The sequence below is a fragment of the Pleurodeles waltl genome, chromosome 7 (genome assembly GCF_031143425.1).
Source record: "Pleurodeles waltl isolate 20211129_DDA chromosome 7, aPleWal1.hap1.20221129, whole genome shotgun sequence".
NCBI classification, from domain to species: domain Eukaryota; kingdom Metazoa; phylum Chordata; class Amphibia; order Caudata; family Salamandridae; genus Pleurodeles; species Pleurodeles waltl.
In genome coordinates, this window is record NC_090446.1 from 837,765,639 (window position 1) to 837,786,046 (window position 20,408).

Consider the following 20,408-nt stretch of genomic DNA (forward strand, 5'->3'; position numbering starts at 1 on the left):
CTCACTCTGGTCAGGGTAAGTCACACACAATCCAAATTATCCTGTGCCCACCCTCTGGTAGCTTGGCACTGAGCAGTCAGGCTTAACTTAGACGGCAATGTGTAAAGTATTTGTGCAATAACTCATACAATAACACAATATAGCACCACAAAAATACACCACACAGTGTTTAGAAAAATATATAATATTTATCTAGGTATTTGCAGGTCAAAACGATAAAAGATGCAATATGAAATTGTAGAGATATCACTGAAAAGTGCTATAAAGTGTCTTAAGTCTTTAAAAAGCAAACAAAGTCTCTTTCAAGCACAAAGTACCTGGATTGGAGTGGAAAATCTCCGCAGAGGGACGCAAAGGAGGAGATCCGTGGAAAAATGGTGTGTGCGTCGGTTTCGTCCCTTCACACAGGGACTTGCGTTGTTATTTTCAACGCGGGGGAGACATGAGTTGTTTTCCGGGAAAAATGGTGTGTGCATCGGTTTCGCCCCTTCACACACTGACTTGCGTCGTTATTTTTCACGCGGGGAAGAAGTGCATTGTTTTCCGGCTCTCAGACCGGTCTCCTCTATGGGTCGCGAGATTCCCAGATGCCCTGGGGTCTGTGCGTGGATTCCTGGGCTTGTTGTCCGGCTGCATGTTGTTCCGGTGGGCTGTGCGTGGAATTTTCTCCCTCACGGCAGGCATTGCGTCGATTTCCTCTTTGGAAGTCGGGCGGTGTGGTCCAGGCGGGCCGTGCATCGAAGTTCCGGTTGCACTGCAGGCGTTGCGTCGATCTTTTCCTTGCGGAGTCGAGCGGCATCTTTCCATATCGACATGCAGTTAATTTTTCACTGCGGAGCAAGCTGTGCGTTGAATTTTTAGGCGCACAAGGAGTCCAGTTGGAAGAAAGAAGTCTTTTTGGTCCTGAGAGTTCAGGGAACAGGAGGCAAGCTCTATCCAAGCCCTTGGAGAGCACTTCTGCAGCAAGACAAGAGTTCAGCAAGGCAGCAGGCCAACAGCAAGGCAGCAGTCCTTTGTAGGAAGCAGTCAGGTGAGTCCTTTGAGCAGCCAGGCAGTTCTTCTTGGCAGGATGCAGGGTCTGGTTCAGGTTTCTTCTCCAGCAAGTGTCTGAGGTGGTAGGGCAGAGGCCCTGTTTTCTACTAAAATGTGCATTTGAAGTGTGGGAGACTTCAAAGAGGGGCCTAGAAGGGCACCAGGTCCCCTTTCAGTTCAATCCTGTCTGCCAGGATCCCAGTAGGGGGAGTGGCAGTCCTTAGTGTGAGGGCAGGCCCTCCACCCTCCCAGCCCAGGAAGACCCATTCAAAATGCAGATGTATGCAAGTGAGGCTGAGTACCCTGTGTTTGGGGTGTGTCTGAGTGAATGCACAAGGAGCTGTCAACTAAACTGAGATAGACTTGGATTGTAAGGCACAGAAAGACTTAAGTGCAGAGAAGCAGGATTTTGTATTACTATTCTGGCCATACTAAATATGACCTTCCTACTCCTTTCAGATCAGCAGCTACCACTTCAACAATGTATGAGGGCAGCCCCAATGTTAGCCTATGAAGGGAGCAGGCCTCACAGTAGTGTAAAAATGAATTTAGGAGTTTTACACTACCAGGACATATAAACTACACAGGTACATGTCCTGCCTTTTACCCACACAGCACCCTGCTCTAAGGGTTACCTAGGGCACACATTAGGGGTGACTTATATGTAGAAAAAGGGGAGTTTTAGGCTTGGCAAGTACTTTTAAATGCCAAGTGGAAGTGGCAGTGAAACTGCACACACAGGCCTTGCAGTGGCAGGACTGAGACAAGGTAAAGAGGCTACTTAAGTGGGTGGCACAACCAGTGCTGCAGGCTCACTAGTAGCATTTCATCTACAGGCCCTAGGTACATATAGTGCACTCTACTAGGGTCTTACAAGTAAATTAAATAGCCAATCATGGATAAACCAATCAACAGTACAATTTACACAGAGAGTATATGCACTTTAGCACTGGTTAGCAGTGGTAAAGTGCCCAGAGTTCAAAAGCCAACAACAACAGGTCAGATAAAATGGGAGGAAGGAGGCAAAAAGTTTGGGGATGACCCTGTAAAAAGGCCAGGTGCAACAGTGCACCAGAGGTGTCAGCGCCTGTAAATCAAATGCTACTAGTGAGCCTGCAGCACTGGTAGTGCCACCCACTTGAGTAGCCCTGTATATATGTCTCAGACCTGCCATTGCAGTGTCTGTGTGCAGTCTTGCACTGCCAATTTGACTTTGCAGGTGTACCCACTTGCCAGACCTTCCCTTTTATACATGTAAAGCACCCCGAAGGAAGGTGCTAGGTAGCCCCATGGGCAGGGTGCAGTGTATTTTAAAGGTGGGACATGTACTGATGTGTTTTACTTGTCCTACCAGTGAAACAATTTTCACTGTTACAAGGCCTATCTCTCCCATAGGTTGACATGGGAGCAGATTGAAATATGGAGTTTGGTGTTTCTGAACTCACAATTTAAAAATACATCTTTTTAGATTGTTGGTTTAAAAATGCCACTTTTAAAAGTGGGCATTTTATTTCTTTAACCATTCTGTTACTCTGCCTGTTTGTGGACTCCCTGTCTCGGTCAGACTGACAGTTGGGCTGTTTGTGAATCCCCTCTAGACAGTGAGACAAAGGGAGCTGGGGACTAGCCTGCATATCCTGAAGGGCCATCAGTGCTAGAGTGGTAGGAGGAGTGGTCACTTACACCTGAATGGGCTGTGCCTGCCCTCTCACAATGCAGTCTCCAACCCCCCGGTGTGTGTCTGGAGACTGGCCTGGTCAAGGCAGGATCTTGTGAACAAAAGAGACTTTCCTTTAAAGTTTGTCAACTTCAAAGGCAGAAAGGGTTATAAGTAGTGGACCCAAAAACCCCTACTTTAGATTTCTTCAAGATCACTTCTGGAACCAAGAGGAACCTCTGAAAAGGAGGAGAGCTGAAAGGCTGAGGAGGAGTGCTGCCCATGCTTGTGACTGTGCTTTATTGGGCTATCATGCAGTTGCTGCTTCTGCCTTCGAAAGGGTGACAAAGACTGGACTTTGTGGTATATTCCTGCTTGTAAAGAATCTCCAAGTTCTTGAGTTGAGCTCGCCTCCTGTTTTGAAGTCTCAGGGCCATCAAAGACTTCCTCTGCTAACATCTTGACTCTCTGCTGAGAATCCTGCCATGCCAAGTGATGTCCTATGCAGTCCCTGGGCCAATGAAAGGTAAAGTTGGAGGTCAAGAGCTTTAAATCTACGCACAGAATGCCGTGCAGGGAAATTTTCGATGCACCATCTGCAATGCAGCTGAAAAACAACACGCCGCAGCTTTCACGAGTAAAATCGACACTCCACCTGCATCACGGCTGGGAGATCGATGCATCATGGCTGGAGAAACGGCGCACAACACACGCGTACTGTTGCTGATAACGCAAACCCCACGCAGCACAGTTGTCTAACACCGTGCGACAGGATTTTCCATGCATCATCCCCGGGTGTCAAAGTCAACCCGACTTTGCGCAGATCTGAGGTGCCCCATCTGGAAATCGACCCATCGCTCTTTTGTGAGGGAGAAAAATGATGCATCGCCAACCCGACAGGAGAAGAAACGACGCATGACCTTTCGATGCATCACTGCCTTTTCCAATGCACGCTCACCCATGCAGCTTTTTTTTTTACGCTAACCAGGTACTTTGTGCAAAATCAACGTTTCCATTGTTTTTCATGGAGTAAGACTCTTATTCATTTAAAAATACATATTTTAACTTGTGTATGTTGGATTTTTGTTGTTTTAGTCTTGTTTGATTTAGAAAAATATTGCCTATTTTTCTAAACTGGTGTGGTGTCCATTTTGTAGTGTTTTCACTGTATTACTGTGTGTGTTGGTACAAATACTTTACACATTGCTTCGGAGTTAAGCCTGCCTGCTTGTGCCAAGCTATTAAAGAGGTGAATGGGGATTAACGAGGTGTGTTTCTTCTTTGCCGGCACCAGAGTGAGGGTCCTTGCTTGGACAGGGGGTAATCTGACTGCCAACCAAAGATCCCATTTCTAATACCGCACTAATGCAAATTAGAATGTGTACAAATACCGTGTGCACACTTCTATTTGCAGTTTGCATTTTGCTCTCCACTGGTGCTCGAATGTGAAAAGGGAGTTTTATGAAAGTTTTCAATCACAGATGTTTTTTTTTTTTTTTTTTTTTTTTACAGCAGTTGAACCTTGTTTAAGTACTATTGACAGTATTTTCTAGTGGTTCTGATTCATCAGCCTTGGAAGGAGTGCTGAGTGGACCCCCATGGATTTGAACTTGTGACCTCCGTTTTCTTATGCAATATGAGTTTTGCTGTTTTAGACAGCTAAGCTATCTTACCAGCACTGATCAAACACCAGCACTGAACAATCTCTAAAAACAGTTCCAAAGTCAGTAAGGTAGACACTCGAGCACATCTCTTGCTCCTTTGAACATATACTTTGAAACCGCCCTGCTCGAAGATGAGAACAAGTGCTGTTCTTCTAGATCCATGTATCGAGTTCTCCAGCTGGGGCTGTTTTAAGCAGCATTATCTCTGTGGTTAAGTATACAGTGGTAACCATGCTGTGAATTCAGCTGTTTGTGCTCTGTTTCATGCTGACTTTGGGTTCCCGCTTGTACAGTACCAATTTAAGTGCAACATTTACAACATTTATAACGGTTCAAGGAAGCTGTGCATAGCAGTCTTTCTCTCTTACAGTCTACTAACTTGGCATAGCTGCTAAGTGGCCGTGTGTCATGTGTGACATGTTCAGGCTGTCCTTGGTCTATAACTAGCAACCTTTTGCATGCTGGGATTTTTGGCCAATAATTGCATTGTTAAACGTTAAACTGCAGGCTCTAAAAATCAACACGTGTGGCTAACATATAGGCGCTCGTTGCTGACAGCTAAATATTTGTCCTAAGTCTAGCAATTGCCAGAGTTCATACATTGGGGCTGAGTGCAGGAAAAGTATTGGACAAGTAACTAAGGTCATGCAAGCCAGCCATTATTGATATCCTACTGGAAAGTGGCCAGGTTTGAAGAGGAACACTTTTCAGTGCCACAAAATTGATATTTGCAGAAAAATACGGATCATTTTTTAAGCTGTAATGTAAAAGGTTTGTCTTATGAGACTGATGGAAGATTCTGTCCCTCAGATAACAGGCAATTCAAAGGCTTGCACTGAGCACAGAAAGCATCAGGCGGCATGCTCACACAATCTTTGGTTCCACTCTAATATCGGTACAAAGTCACACAAACTATGATGAAGCAAAACTGTTCCAGGCATTTGTGACCACTTTTCAGGCTCACATGACAATTCTGCCTTACAGGAGGACCTGTAGGTGGTTGTGTTACTGTTACTCCTTCTATAATGTGCAGGTGCACAGTTCAGACCTGCACAACGTGAATGGGGCATTTGTCATCATATGGTATGGATGCTGCACCCCAACCAAATGTGAAAAATCCTGTGCCTTTAAACTGGTGCCATGTTCCATACACAAATGCAAAGCATGAATTATGTGGCACTCTCTTCTAAGGAGAATTATTATCCTATGTAGTCCAAATGTTGCCCGATTGTATTAGGGCAGATTAGATCAGCTCCTGATGGCCATGATTCGAATATGGCATCACAGTTCCAAAGCCAGCCGCTTTAGTTGTGAGACCACATCTTCTCACTGTAGAACAAAGCTGGTGTCAGTTGGGAGGCACTCGGAGGGTCCTATAGACCCCCAGGAATGCTTCAGTAGGGGATATTTAATCACTCTACAAAGTCATAACTTCATGTGCCTGCAGTGAAACAGAGAGTAGCTGTGGTTACATTTTGCGCTACGCAAGCCAACTGCAAAATAACATATTGTAAGACACAAAGAGGCATATTTACAAGCTCCTAGTGCCACCAGAGGATAACTTTTTGTGATGCTCCAGTGGCGCTGTGCACCACGTGTATTTACAAGGTGGCGTTAAGCTACTTTTAATGTCTTAACGCCACCTTGTAAATACAGTTCCTTCACATGAAGCACATTGCGTGGAAGCGGCGTGCAATGGGTGTTGCAGAATGCAGCACACATAGAAAAAGCAAAACACCATTGAAAGTTGTTTTTGTGCAGGAAAGTGTGCCTCCCTGCACCAAAACAATCTCCTGCGCAAGGCAGCCATCCTTCCACCATGGCGCAAGGGTGGGTGCATTGGTGCTCTGCAGCTAATTTAGTGCTGGTGAAGGTGGAAACACATGGATGCACGTATTCTTTCAAATACGGAGTATCCCTGTGTTTTAAAAGTGGCGTAGCGTGGTGCTGCCAATTTTGTCACCGCAGCCGCGCTGCTCCACTTCTAGCAATATGCCCCAAAGTACTTAAGCTGTCAGTTCAAAAAGTGCCTAACAAACTGAAATGTTTTTGCAATAGTAATTGTAATATGCAAATTTAAGTTACAATTACCAAATTATGACTTTTCGATGTGCTAAGCATTTAGAAATAGCAAATTGCAAAATGTCGCAATAATAAGAAATTCAATGAAGACAAGGCAGGTGATAATCATATGCAAAATTTAAAACATCATGCAAAATGTATTTGCACTATCACAATACATTAGCACTCTAACAGGTTGTGTTACTTGATGATTTTTGGTTCACATAATTGACAAACATTGAAAGGGGAGTTGCATAATAAAAACAGCCTATTAGTTTTACTGTCCTACAGCCTATAAATGCCAAATAGCACACATTGCTGAAAGAATATCAGTCAGGTATTTATGCTGCACAAGCATGTTCTATTGGTTTAAATGTGCCAACTGATTACTGTAGTATGACACAAATAATAAATGCTTTGACATAACTCATGAAGCACTATGCAAAAGATGTAATACAATCAAATAATGTGCAATGACTTTTCCATACGCTTTCATTTCAGTCAGTGACATGGCTTCTACTGCAGTATGTATTATCACTTTGCACACCGGTCACTACTCTAAGGCTTGAACTGCAGACAGTGTATAAAGGATAATTTCAATGAAAAATGTCCTGGTGGGTTTGTTTAACATTTGAAGAAAAAAATACACAAATGCAATGCTTTTATTATGATAAATCAAAGGTTTTTCAACAACAAAGGTACATGTTTTGCTGTTGTTGGACTGGCCCTCTCCAGAAGGTCATCCCTAAACGTTTTGCCTTCACCTTCCAGTTTTCTGAAACAGTTTTTGTTGGCTTTTAGTACTCTGTGCGCTTAACCAATGCTATCCAGTGTTTCTGTGGTCTCTCCTTACACATAGTAAACATAGTAAAATTGGCTTACACCCAATTGACACATTTAATTTACTTTCAAGTCCCTAGTAAAGTGGAACTGCTTGTACCCCAGGTCTTTATATTAAATGCTACTAGTGGGATTGATGCACTGGTTGTGACACTCATGTAAGTACCCTTTTAAACATGTCTCTGACCTTCCATTGCAACCTGTGTGTGCAATTTTAAACTGCCATTTCGACCAGGGGCCAGGCAATGGAGGCAGAAATTATGGACAGTTCTGTCAGAGGAGGACTCTAGAGGTATTTCCCAATTCAAAGTGGGTGCCAGGTATAAATAGTGGACCCTCGGACCCAACACTGTAGTACATCTCTGACCCTGTGGAAGACTCAAAAGGACTGCTGTGCTGCTTTGCTGCAAGAAGGACTGCTGAAGGACTGCTATTACACTGCTTTGCTGTATGAGTGAGAAGGATTGAACTTGCATCTTGAACCCAGGACCACCAGGGTGACTCCAAGGGATAATTGGCTGGCCTGGTGATCAGAGTCTCAGTGACAGAAAAGGCTCCAACCACCTTGTACCCTGCACCTGGACTATACCTCGTCTGAGGCTTGTTGTCTAAGTGCTGCCACCCCAGTTCTTTACCCTTGGAAAGGGGCCTGAAGGCACTCTGTCAGCCGAGCTGTGGTCTTTTGGGCAGAACAGACCCAGCACAATGCATCTATATGCAGCTCCACATGGGAACCACTGATGCATGAGGCATCATTAAAGAGGGGCCTGCAGCACATTGGAACCTCTGAATGATGCCTCCTTGATGCAGGACCTCACATTGTAACCTAACAAATCCCTTGAACCAGTGCTGTGCAATGCAGCCTCAACATGGGCCCACGCAGTGTTTCCGAAACAAGGATTTAAGGTACTTTGTTCAGAGGGCCTAACTGGGTCCCTTTATCCGACCTGTGATCCATCGAGGTTGGACTGAACCTGCAAGTTTGTCCTGGTCCAGCATGGCCAGATAACCACTGTGATCACTTTGTGTTTTTAAACACTATTTTACCTAAATGTTTAAAACGGCATATCTTTGGTTTTACTAATTGGATTTTTGTAGTTTTGTGGTCAAATAAGTTATGAAATTTTACTCTATTGTTCCAAAATGGTGTTGGAGTTTTGTGTTATGTTTTCACTTTATTTCTGTTTACATTAATACTTACACATTGACTTTAAGTTGAGCCTCACTGTTTTGTGCCAAGCTACCAGAGGCTTCAGCACAAATTAATTTGGGGTTTGCTTGTGTTTCACCCTGACAAGAATTGCGGTTGCTGCTTGAGTATGATTTTACCCTTCTAACCAGTAACCCAATTTCCTACAGCTACTGAAAGATCAACGTATCTGCATATGTGAGTCAAGACCATCTGGTCACAGATGTCATAGCACATGTCATGAGTGAAATAATATGTGAGGAAATTAGCAGTGCATGGCAAAGACAAGAGCTACAGTTACCTTAGGGCACTCCTCGCTAGCACCTCACCGCATAGTGCGCATGGCATTTGGCCATATGCAGCTGGAGTTGGGCACAGGGCTTTTCCTGCAGACAGGCCCTGTGCCCAACCACCAGGGGGCACACATGAGTGACTATGTGATGTAACAATATAAAGGGAGTCATTTTAATTGTGGCAGAGCTACGGACTTTGTCAAAGAGTCACAAAACCAAAAGATAAAAAGCTGACTTTATAAAGGGGTCAGCAGATCAATATATATCAAGATGACCTATTTCCTTAGTCAAAAAATAATCAATGACTATAATCATATGTATATGTTATAGAGACATATGTTTTAATGTGTAACTAAAGTAATTGACAACAAATATTTTACTAAAGCTTTATTTAGTTATAAAAAATCAACCTTCCTATAAGTCTTTTTAAAGATTTTTCAGGTCACAAAGTGCAGCCCAGACATGAGGGAACTCCTGCTGGGATTGCTTTAAAACAAGATTGTAAACTCTCCTGGGGTGATTGATTCAATGGCACTACTTGCAATCCCCCCCACAACAGTAAAAAAATAGTTGGGGGTGCCACTGCCTTTGTAGGACACTTCATTAGTATCAGGTCATAGGGATGGTGTTCCTGGCGCTGATCTATTGGCAGGGAGGGTGGTCTGAAGCCCTCCTCCTAAAACAAAATGAATTCCTGGGACCTTAAAGAGTCTTGTGGATGTGATCTTCATGCCCCACTCCCCAAACATTAAAAACTTGGCCCCAATGTGATGGATTCCCAGGGGCCTGGAAAAGGCTCCCTCCTCCCCTATAAAAATCCCACCCTAGAGTGCTAAGATTTTAAAAGAGCACTGTTAGAAATGGGGTTTTTGGTTGGCAGTTAGGTTGCCCTCTGTCCAAGCAAGAACCCTCACTCTAGTCAGGGTAAGTCACACACAATCCAAAATCAGCCTGTGCTCACCCTCCGGTAGCTTGGCACGAGCAGTCAGGCTTAACTTAGAAGGCAATGTGTAAAGCATTTGTGCAATAAATCATACAACACCATAGCATAACACCACAAAAATACACCACACGGTATTTAGAAAAATATATAATATTTATCTGGGTATCTTCAGGTCAAAACGATCAAAGTTGCAATATGAATTTGTAAAGATATCACTGAAAAGTGATATAAAGTGTCTTAAGTCTTTAGAAAGTAAACAGAGTCTCTTTCAAACACAAAGTACCTGGTTTCTGGTGGAAAATCTCCTCAGAGGGCCACAAAGGAAGAGGTGCGTGGAAAAAGGGTGTGTGCGTCGATTTCTCCCCAGCACACACGGACTTGCGTCGTTATTTTCCACGCGGGGAAGTCGGGCGTCGTTTTCCGGCGCGCGGACAGTCTCTTTCTGTGGGTCGCGGGGATTACCAGATGTCCCGGGTCTGTGCGTGGATTTTCCTGCTTGTTTTCCGGCTGCGCGTCGTTCTGCGGGGCTGCGCGTCGAAGTTTCGATCTCACGGCAGGCGTCGCGTCGATTTCTCCTGCGGAGTCGGGCGGCGTTGTCCTAGCGAGGCCGTGCGTCAAAGTTTTGATCTCACGGCAGACGTCGCGTCGATTTCTCCTGCGGAGTTGGGCGGCGTTGTCCTTGCGAGGCCATGCGTCAAAGTTTTGATCTCACGGCAGGCGTCGCGTCGATTTCTCCTGCGGAGTCGGGCGGCGTTGTCCTTGCGAGGCCGTGCGTCAAAGTTTTGATCTCACGGCAGGCATCGCGGCGATTTCTCCCGGGAAGTCGGGCGGCGTTGTCCTTGCGAGGCCGTGCGTCAAAGTTTCGGTCGTCCCGAAGACGTCGCGTTGATCAACGTCGGTGTGCGGCGTTTTTCTTGCCGCGGAACAAGCTGTGCTTCGAAAAGTTCGGCGCACGGAGCGTCCAAGAGGAAGAGTGAAGTCTTTTTGGTCCTGAGACTTCAGGGAACAGGAGGCAAGCTCTATTCAAGCCCTTGGAGAGCACTTTTACAGCCAGGCAAGAGTTCAGCAAGGCAGCAGGCCAACAGCAAGGCAGCAGTCCTTTGTAGAAAAGCAGACAGGTGAGTCCTTTGAGCAGCCAGGCAGTTCTTCTTGGCAGGATGTAGTTTCTGGTTCAGGTTTCTTCTCCAGCAAGTGTCTGATGAGGTAGGGCAGAGGCCCTGTTTTATTCTAAGTTGTGCCTTTGAAGTGGGGGTGACTTCAAAGAGTCTCTAAGAAATGCACCAAGTTCCCTTTCAGCTCAATCCTGTCTGCCAGAGTCCCAGTAGGGGGTGTGGCAGTCCTTTGTGTGAGGGTAGGCCCTCCACCCTCCCAGTCCAGGAAGACCCATTCAAAATGCAGATGTATGCAAGTGAGGCTGAGTATCCTGTGTTTGGGGTGTGTCTGAGTGAATGCACAAGGAGCTGTCAACTAAACCTAGCCAGACGTGGATTGAAGGGCACAATAAGATTTTAGTGCAAAGAAATGCTCACTTTCTAAAAGTGGCATTTCTAAAATAGTAATATTAAATCCGACTTCACCAGTCAGCAGGATTTTGTATTACCATTCTGGCCATACTAAATATGACCTTCCTGCTCCTTTCAGATCAGCAGCTGCCACTTCAACAGTGTATGAGGGCAGCCCCAATGTTAGCCTATGAAAGGAGCAGGCCTCACAGTAGTGTAAAAACAAATTTAGGAGTTTCACACTACCAGGAAATATAACTACACAGGTACATGTCCTGCCTTTTACCTACACAGCACCCTGCTCTAGGGGTTACCTAGGGCACACATTAGGGATGACTTATATGTAGTAAAAGGGGAGTTCTAGGCTTGGCAAGTACTTTTAAATGCCAAGTCGAAGTGGCAGTGAAACTGCGCACACAGGCCTTGCAATGGCAGGCCTGAGACAGGGTTAAGGGGCTACTGAGGTGGGTGGCACAACCAGTGCTGCAGGCCCACTAGTAGCATTTAATCTACCTGCCCTAGGCACATGTAGTGCACTCTACCAGGGACTTACAAGTAAATTAAATAGTCAATCATGGATAAACCAATCAGTAGTACAATTTACCCAGAGAGCATATGCACTTTAGCACTGGTTAGCAGTGGTAAAGTGCCCAGAGGTCAAAAGCCAACAACAACAGGTCAGAAAAAATAGGAGGAAGGAGGCAAAAAGTTTGGGGATGTCCCTGTGAAAAAGCCAGGTCCAACATGACCCCCTACCAGCCTAAAGCCAGGGGAGAACAATCACTATCCTGATGTACTTCCCTGTTTGAGGCGACAGAACAAGGACCCAGGCCCACAACAGCAGGCGCATGCTCCAGTTCTTCGCCTTCCTGACTCCAATTGGATCACTCTGTCCATACTCTCAGGGCCCACTAAGCCAACCCCTGGGGAACCTTTCTCCTTACCTGCGGATCCCATCTGTGCAGCACCTAACCTTACTTTGCTCACAGATGTATCCCAGGAACAGGATAGTACCACCATGACCAACACAGTGGTGTTGCCCACTCTACCCCTGGGGTGTGACACTTGTCCCCTCCCCAGGGATAACTCTGTCCACCCGGACAGCAAGCCACAGTGATTACTGACAGCTGCCAGGGATGAGAGCCAGGCCCCAGGCCTCTCAAAGCTCTCCAACCACTGTGGCTGTTGAGAGTGGGGGGCGGTAGCCCCAGGTGCTGGGCACCCTTTAACCACTCTCCCTTCCATCAGGTCAGGGATGACAGCCTGAACCTGGTCCTCCCCTCTGGGGCTTTGTACCCTCCCTCCTGGAGCGGTACCCCCAGAGTCCAACATGGTCAGGGGGCTTACAGAAGTCACCCTGTACCATTCCTCCACCAGTGCAGGGCTGTTAACCTGCAACTGGCCCTCCAACCTGGGGCCTGTACCTTCAGGTTGGACTAGGGCCCGGGTGAGGCTTCCCTCCCCCTGCCCTCCCTTCTGGGTTCCAGCACCCTCCAACTAGGAGTGGCCTCCTCAGAAGACAACATGGTAGGGGCACTGTTATCAGTAGCCCCTCCCTCCAGGTCCGGGGGGACACCCTGAACCTGGTCTTCCAGCCCAGGGTCTGTACCCTCAGACTGGATCACTGCCTGGCAAACCAGGACTTCCTGGGAGGCACACCTACCCCCCACCAGGTCAGAGTTTAACCTCTGCACCTGCCCATTCAACTCAGAGTCACCACCCTGAAGTTGAACAATTGCCTGGCACGCCAGGACTTCCTGGAGGGCACACTGACCCTCCACCAGGTCTGAGTTTAACCTCTGCACCTGACCATTCAACTCAGAGTCACCACCCTGAAGTTGAACAATTGCCTGGCACGCCAGGACTTCCTGGAGGGCACACTGACCCTCCACCAGGTCAGAGTTTAACCTCTGAACTTGGCCATTCAACTCAGAGTCACCACCCTGAAGTTGAACAATTGCCTGGCACGCCAGGACTTCCTGGAGGGCACACTGACCCTCCACCAGGTCAGAGTTTAACCTCTGAACTGGGCCATTCAACTCAGAGTCACCACCCTGAAGTTGAACAATTGCCTGGCGCACCAGGACTTTCTGGGAGGCACACCTACCTTCCACCAGGTCAGAGTTTAACCTCTGAGCCTGGTTCCCCAACCCAGGGTCACCACCCTGAGGTTGGGCAATTGCCTGGCACGCCAGGACTTTCTGGGGGGCACACCTACCCCCCACCAGGTCAGAGTTTAACCTCTGAACCTGGTCATCCAACCCAGAGTCAACACCCTGAGGTTGGACAATTGCCTGGCACAGCAGGGCTTCTTGGGAGGCACACCTACCTCCCACCAGGTCAGAGTTTAACCTCTGAACCTGGGTATTCAACCCAGAGTCACCACCCTGAGGTTGAACAATTGCCTGGCACGCCAGGACTTTCTGGGGGGCACACCTACCCCCCACCAGGTCAGAGTTTAACCTCTGAACCCGGTTATCCAACCCAGAGTCAGCACTCTGAGGTTGAACAATTGCCTGGCACGCCAGGACTTTCTGGGGGGCACACCTACCCCCCACCAGGTCAGAGTTTAACCTCTGAACCCGGTTATCCAACCCAGAGTCAGCACTCTGAGGTTGGACCACTGCCTGGTACACCAGGACTTTCTGGGGGGCACGCCTACCCCCTAACAGGTCAGAGCTTATCCCCTGAACCTGGTTAGCCAACCCAGAGTCACCACCCTGAGGTTGAACCATTGCCTGGCAGGCCAGGACTTCCAGGGAGGCACACCTACCTCCCACCAGGTCAGAGTTTAACCTCTGAGCCTGGTTCCCCAACCCAGGGTCACCACCCTGAGGTTGGGCAATTGCCTGGCACGCCAGGACTTTCTGGGGGGCACACCTACCCCCCACCAGGTCAGAGTTTAACCTCTGAACCTGGTCATCCAACCCAGAGTCAACACCCTGAGGTTGGACAATTGCCTGGCACAGCAGGACTTCTTGGGAGGCACATCTACCTCCCACCAGGTCAGAGTTTAACCTCTGAACCTGGGTATCCAACCCAGAGTCACCACCCTGAGGTTGAATCTTTGCCTGGCATGCCAGGACTTCCTGGGGGCACTCTCACCCCCCACAAGGGACACACCGTCCCCAAGGGCCACACAAGAGTCTGGTTGGCGCAGGTCTCCCGACCTCTGCCCATCCGGCAGAGTCTGGGTTTCCCCCAAACCAGAAACGGTTTCACCTGGGTCATTCCTGGGGGGCTCTGCTCTCAGAGCTGTCCCCTGACTCTCAAGGTCCTCCACTGGGGTCTGCAACCCCCTCTCAACCCTATGTCTGGACTTCTGCACCCCCTCACTAGGAGGGGTACTGCCAGACACCAGAACTGTTGGGATGCTGGCTACAGTCACCCCCCCAAGTTCTTCTGACACTGCGGGGCTTCCCTCAAAAGGTGGCCCTACGGTACAGGCTAGGCTTCCCTCCTGGTGTTCCCTCATGGAACCCTCTAGGACCTGGGACCTACTTGGGAAACTACAATCCTTTCCCACCACACTCGGTTGGGAACCACCTAGACCACTCCCTTCAGGAGCACCCCCAAATGCCTCTTCAGACTCTCTGGTACTCACCCAGAAGTCTGCCTCCATTGTAAGTTCCCTGGGGTCAGAGAACTCACACTCCACCTGGTGTTGGCGTAGCTCTGGAAAATAAGGACTAGACATATGCTCTCCAGCAATTACATCACTCTGCCCTTCACATGTATTAACCACAGTACCCTTCACCCAACCACCCAGTAACTCAACCTTGGAAAAGCACTCTACTTCACCCTCCTGAGACTGGTGAGACAGTATCTGTCTGTCCCTGACACTCAACCCAAACTCTTCTGGGATGTCTCTACACTCTATATCCAGGACGTCCACCAGGGGGGAACCCTTTTCTCTGTCACTCTCTGCTAGAGTCAGTAAAGTGTCCCTCCCCCCAGTAGGAATATGACTCCCTGTGCCAGTTCCCAAATCCTTCTCAGGGACTCTGTGCATAACGGGAACTACCTCATACCCTTGAACCGCCTGGGGTGTGTCAACTCCCTTCTTCAAGTTGGGCACCACATCTCTGGGCTTGTGCCCTTCTTCAGCAGTACGAGATGCAAGATTTTTGCTGCCACCATCTGAACTGGACTCAGCCCTTCCAGCCTCCAGTTTCAGCTCTTTACAGCTCAGCTCTTGAGCTGCAATCTTTTCTTCTTCCAGGGCTAAGAGTCTTTTTGCCTCAACCTCTGCAAGATACTCCTCTAATTGTTGCTCCTGTCGCCTTTGACCTCGGAGCCATTCATCTATTTCTGGGTCACTGTCCAACTCGGAGTAGTCTTCCTCCTCATGTGAGAAGTCTTCCTCCTCCTGCGCGTAGTCCTCCTCCTCATCTGAGGGGTACTTAGTCATTTGGTTTCTTGCTGCCTCTCTCTCTGCCCATCTTTCCTCCCCCCAGACTATGTAGTGATGGAGTATCTCCGCCTTAGTAGATCTCCTTGCTACAGGAAGGCCCCATTTTCTGCAAAGCTTCCTTAGGTCAGCCTTAGTGAGGTGGTCAGTACGAACAAAGAATGAGTAGGTACACAATCCCATTTTGATAAGATCTTATCAGCAAAAACCAAAATCTAAAGTCCAAAATATCAATAGTATATCCAGGAGGACATCAGAGAACCAAGAGCCAAAAAAGATGAAAAATCAAGTTGACCTTCAACTGTGGGTAGGTAGTGAAATACTTAGCTACTGTATGTCACTGCACAAACACAAGTAATATCCTCACCGCTGATCACCAATGTTAGAAATGGGGTTTTTGGTTGGCAGTTAGGTTGCCCTCTGTCCAAGCAAGAACCCTCACTCTAGTCAGGGTAAGTCACACACAATCCAAAATCAGCCTGTGCTCACCCTCCGGTAGCTTGGCACGAGCAGTCAGGCTTAACTTAGAAGGCAATGTGTAAAGCATTTGTGCAATAAATCATACAACACCATAGCATAACACCACAAAAATACACCACACGGTATTTAGAAAAATATATAATATTTATCTGGGTATCTTCAGGTCAAAACAATCAAAGTTGCAATATGAATTTGTAAAGATATCACTGAAAAGTGATATAAAGGCCCTCATTCGGACCTTGGCGGGCGGCGGAGGCCGCCCGCCAAAGTCCCGCCGTCAAAATACCGTACCGCGGTCGCAAGACCGCGGCGGGTATTTTGACTTTTCCCCTGGGCTGGCGGGCGGTCGCCAAAAGACCGCCCGCCAGCCCAGGGAAAAACTCCCTTCCCACGAGGATGCCGGCTCGTAATCGAGCCGGCGGAGTGGGAAGGTGCGACGGGTGCTGTTGCACCCGTCGCGTATTTCACTGTCTGCCAAGCAGACAGTGAAATACTTGTAGGGGCCACCAGGGGCCCCGCGACCCCCCCTACCGCCATCCGGTTCCCGGCGGGCGGACCGTCGGGAACTGGATGGCGGTAGGGGGGGTCGGAATCCCCTCGGCGGCGCAGCTAGCTGCGCCGCCTTGGAGGATTCAAAAGGGCGGTGGTACACTGGCGGGAGACCGCCAGTGTTGCTGGTCCGACCGCGGCTTTACCGCCGCGGTCGGAATGCCCTTGGGAGCACCGCCGGCCTGTCGGCGGTGCTCCCGCGGTCCTCCAACCCGGCGGTCATTGACCGCCAGGGTTGAAATGACCACCAAAGTGTCTTAAGTCTTTAGAAAGTAAACAGAGTCTCTTTCAAACACAAAGTACCTGGTTTCTGGTGGAAAATCTCCTCAGAGGGCCACAAAGGAAGAGGTGCGTGGAAAAAGGGTGTGTGCGTCGATTTCTCCCCAGCACACACGGACTTGCGTCGTTATTTTCCACGCGGGGAAGTCGGGCGTCGTTTTCCGGCGCGCGGACAGTCTCTTTCTGTGGGTCGCGGGGATTACCAGATGTCCCGGGTCTGTGCGTGGATTTTCCTGCTTGTTTTCCGGCTGCGTGTCGTTCTGCGGGGCTGCGCGTCGAAGTTTCGATCTCACGGCAGGCGTCGCGTCGATTTCTCCTGCGGAGTCGGGCGGCGTTGTCCTAGCGAGGCCGTGCGTCAAAGTTTTGATCTCACGGCAGGCGTCGCGTCGATTTCTCCTGCGGAGTCGGGCGGCGTTGTCCTTGCGAGGCCGTGCGTCAAAGTTTTGATCTCACGGCAGGCGTTGCGTCGATTTCTCCCGGGAAGTCGGGCGGCGTTGTCCTTGCGAGGCCGTGCGTCAAAGTTTCGGTCGTCCCGAAGGCGTCGCGTTGATCAGTGTCGGTGTGCGGCGTTTTTCTTGCCGCGGAACAAGCTGTGCGTCGAAAAGTTCGGCGCACGGAGCGTCCAAGAGGAAGAGTGAAGTCTTTTTGGTCCTGAGACTTCAGGGAACAGGAGGCAAGCTCTATCCAAGCCCTTGGAGAGCACTTTTACAGCCAGGCAAGAGTTCAGCAAGGCAGCAGGCCAACAGCAAGGCAGCAGTCCTTTGTAGAAAAGCAGACAGGTGAGTCCTTTGAGCAGCCAGGCAGTTCTTCTTGGCAGGATGTAGTTTCTGGTTCAGGTTTCTTCTCCAGCAAGTGTCTGATGAGGTAGGGCAGAGGCCCTGTTTTATACTAAGTTGTGCCTTTGAAGTGGGGGTGACTTCAAAGAGTCTCTAAGAAATGCACCAAGTTCCCTTTCAGCTCAATCCTGTCTGCCAGAGTCCCAGTAGCGGGTGTGGCAGTCCTTTGTGTGAGGGTAGGCCCTCCACCCTCCCAGTCCAGGAAGACCCATTCAAAATGCAGATGTATGCAAGTGAGGCTGAGTATCCTGTGTTTGGGGTGTGTCTGAGTGAATGCACAAGGAGCTGTCAACTAAACCTAGCCAGACGTGGATTGAAGGGCACAACAAGATTTTAGTGCAAAGAAATGCTCACTTTCTAAAAGTGGCATTTCTAAAATAGTAATATTAAATCCGACTTCACCAGTCAGCAGGATTTTGTTTTACCATTCTGGCCATACTAAATATGACCTTCCTGCTCCTTTCAGATCAGCAGCTGCCACTTCAACAGTGTATGAGGGCAGCCCCAATGTTAGCCTATGAAAGGAGCAGGCCTCACAGTAGTGTAAAAACGAATTTAGGAGTTTCACACTACCAGGACATATAACTACACAGGTACATGTCCTGCCTTTTACCTACACAGCACCCTGCTCTAGGGGTTACCTAGGACACACATTAGGGATGACTTATATGTAGTAAAAGGGGAGTTCTAGGCTTGGCAAGTACTTTTAAATGCCAAGTCGAAGTGGCAGTGAAACTGCACACACAGGCCTTGCAATGGCAGGCCTGAGACAGGGTTAAGGGGCTACTGAGGTGGGTGGCACAACCAGTGCTGCAGGCCCACTAGTAGCATTTAATCTACCTGCCCTAGGCACATGTAGTGCACTCTACCAGGGACTTACAAGTAAATTAAATAGTCAATCATGGATAAACCAATCAGTAGTACAATTTACCCAGAGAGCATATGCACTTTAGCACTGGTTAGCAGTGGTAAAGTGCCCAGAGGTCAAAAGCCAACAACAACAGGTCAGAAAAAATAGGAGGAAGGAGGCAAAAAGTTTGGGGATGTCCCTGTCAAAAAGCCAGGTCCAACAAGCACAAGTCTGTATTTCTTGTAGATATGTGCATCCTCCTCAGATTCCCTGCCCGATAAAAGAAAAATAAGTTTTGGCTCGGCTACATGTTTTTGTAACTTTTTTGACAGGACAGGGGACAGAGTAACTGTGTCCTAAAATCTTTGTTGAGGTGATGGCAGCCAATCAGATGAAATCTTGTGATTTCTTGGATCTGCAGATTGTCTGTGTTATAATAAATATAATGATTTGTGAGCCATAACTTCTCAATAACTACTGAATGGGTTTACACCCGATATAGCATTCTGCCTAATGTGGTGTAATTTAGCAATTTTTCGCTGTAGCTGCGTCTAATTTTTTTTCTATGGAAAAATGAACGAAGAAAATGTGTTTTGGGACTGCATGTTTTCACAGCCCCTAACTGACAGATCACACCAAAACTTGCCAGGAAGAAGCTGAGTTGAACAAACTTTTTTTTTCGAAAGTTACATGAAGATTTGTCATACGCCTCTAAAGTTATGAGCAAAACAATAAATGCAAGTCAAGCAAGGGCATGATGTGCTTCACGGCCCCATGTCTTCTTTACGTTCACCTAACTAATCTCACCTGCTTAGCGCTTAGATACCTCTGGTCTGAATGCGCTTTTACAAATAACCAATAAATAAATAAAAAATACAAAAATAGCTAATGGCAGCAGGAGGCTATCTGGTGGCGTAAATAAAACTGTACATAGGTAAATGTGAATAAGGGAAAGTTTATTCACCTTAGGCTTCTGAATGACATCATGGACAGCGTGAGCTTTGCTTTCATTGTCTTCTCGGTGTCACCCAAAACTGCTTGGAGGAAAACAACCTAATCGTTTTAAGTTATAAATTTATAATTCTGTATGTGTTTCCTTGGTTTTACTTAAAATAGAAACGTTGAGGGGATTGTTATGTCTGGAAATCAAAAGCTATGTAAAGTTAACGTAGTGGATGTTTTCAAACATCCATGGTTGGCATATACACATAGCTGGAAAACTATATAAATCTCATAAAAATGGCGTGCTACTTTGCACATTTCAAACTGACGATAATGCATCAACAACTATGCTTAATGCACCATTTGTAACTAAAACACTGAAAACTAGATCTGCCTATTTACTTACCACATGGATTGCTTCCCCCCTGCAGAGTCATCGCTTATGGAATTTTGAAACCGAAGCCCCATCCATCAAAGCAGAAGGTCAGAGACAATACATCAAACCCAGCTGCACATCCAGACGTAAATTAAACTAAATCAAAGGCAGCAATGCAGTAAATCACAGAAATGTTGTGTCAAATATATTTAATTTGGAAGAGGTATACTGCTGTGCGATGGTGGGGCAAACAAATGAAAGTCCATGTCAGCATTTTAAACATCCTTTGAAACGATGGTATGCGCAACAACTGCGCAGAAATCAATCAGAATAAGGCCAACATTCACATCTACTACCCTTTTCAACAGGTGCCTGACTTGTAAGTTCACTTTGAATTCGCCAAACATTCATACTGTATAGTGCTTCGTTTGGAAAAAAAGTATTATGATTAAGTTTATTAAGTAATTGCAGAAGGTTACTAAGCTACATCTACCCTAACATGTT